Below are 2,111 nucleotides of genomic sequence, written 5' to 3'. Positions count from 1 at the left end.
CAGAAGGACTCAAAAAGGAAAGAAGAACCAATGAATAGAAAATTACTCTTATGTTTTGAACCCCGACAAGTACCTATAAAGGTGACATCAATGAATATGATAAAGTTAGTTAGAGAAGCTGGTTTGGGTGGACAATTACAGTTTCAGTTTTCAACATGTGGAATTTAGGGTACTATAAACTCATCAGGAAAGTTATGTCAAGAAGGCAAAGGATATGCAAGATCGTACCTCAGGAAAGAGTTCAGGCTCAGAGAAACAGATATTGAATCTATGTAGATAAGGAGAATGAAATCTTCGTGGGAATATGCACAGTGAACAGAGTACCAAGAGCAGAATAATATTAAGAAGCCGCATAGAGGGACTTTACCTAACAAATGCAATAAATGTAACCTAGTTCTTTATACCCAACAATTAAATGAATCCCCAACAATTAAAAAAAGAAGAAGCAGCAGCATAATCAACACTCATATATCTGCTTATCTTACAAGCACCTGCTAAAAAGAAGGAAGGAAAGAAGAAAGGAAAGGAGAGATGGAGATGGGGAGCGAGGGAAGAGTAAGAGGAGTTTGTAATTTTATTAGTAACTTTCATTTCATGTGCTTTAATGTTTCTCACTTGAGTCCAGGTGGTGTGTTATATCTAACTTATTACAGAGCTGTGAATTGAATATTATGTGTACTTGACTTTTAGCAACTTTGTATATGTATCTCTCAAAAGATCATCAATGCTTGTTGGTGCGCTGTCTAGAGAGTTCTAATGAGGGGACCTGTAGATGGACAGTTGTTTTGTCCATGACTAGGTTTTTTAGCGTATACTCCAGTACTTTTCAACATCCTAGCAAATAGCAAAGAAGTCACGCGGAGGAAGTTGGGATTTGGGTTTTCACCTTTTTGTTACTTCGGTTTGTTGTTTTTGGTTCGGCGTTTGGGTTGCGGGCCCCTTGACTTGGGGTTTTTGGTTTGGAACTTGGCTTGGGCTTGTTAACCAAGGAAGGAAAAAAAAATAGCTATATGGCTGGTGCTTGTAGTCCCAGCTACTAGGGAGGCTTAGGCAAGAGGATCACTTGAGCCCAAGAGTTTGCTGTGAGGTGTGATGCCACAGGTGCTCTACCCAGGGTGACATAGGGAGACTCTGTCTCAAACAAATGAACAAATAAACAAACGTATTAGTAACTCAAGACTGGCTTTCATTAAGCACTCAGCTGCTTAATATGTAGGCAAGTTGACCACTTAAAAGTACAGGATTGGTGCAAAATATATATGTCAGAGGAAGCTCTTTGGTAATGAGAACAATTCAATTTCTTAAAAATATATATTCATATCATCTTAATTTGTTTAATATATTTTTCAAGTGCTTCTCATTTTGTGAAAGCATCCATCATGTCTTAATCATGTGGCACTTAGTCACTTTGAGACAATTTCCGATTTACCTCCATTTTGCCAATAACTTATACGTTTCTAATGGTATGAAATATTAAATATACAATTAAAATCAAATGATGTTGCTACAAACAGAATATGCAAATATACATAAACAATTGATTTTTAGCCTTCATATTTGTCAAGAACATCTGCATTGTACTGTAGAGTACAATGGTCAAGAGAATAGCATTTGGAGTCATAAATTTGGTCTTGAATCACAGCTCAGCCACTTACCACTAGCAGTGAAAATTTAGGCCAGTTTAATAACTTCTCATGGGTCCTATTTCAGAAGAGCAAGGCCTTTCTTATAATAATCTTATAAGAAAAAGGTAAGATGATCTATGCAAAGTGATTACATCATCATTACAAAGTTAATGATTAATTTCTATTAATACAGAAAGCAGAATCTAGTATATTCTCATTAAATGATGGCAATGCCATTTTCACTGCTTAAAATTTCAATGTGGTAATGAAAGATACATATAGGAATAAATGACTCTTTTTCATGACTCAAAATTGTTTTGTCTAGTTTGGCATTGTCAAATGAAAATTAATTTAGATCCTAAATTTGGATCTAGGTAGCATAATTTTTCTGTAGGTGAAATGAAGTTTGGGATAGGAGCTCCATTAGGAACTGTTATTAAAATCTTGAGAGATAATGAACTTCTGATTGAAGATATGTATCTATGT

Source organism: Otolemur garnettii, unplaced genomic scaffold (genome assembly GCF_000181295.1).
Source record: "Otolemur garnettii isolate 467f Iridium unplaced genomic scaffold, OtoGar3 scaffold00012, whole genome shotgun sequence".
Classification (NCBI taxonomy): Eukaryota; Metazoa; Chordata; class Mammalia; order Primates; family Galagidae; genus Otolemur; species Otolemur garnettii.
The sequence above is the reverse complement of the archived record's forward strand: the minus strand, read 5'-3'. Positions refer to the sequence as shown.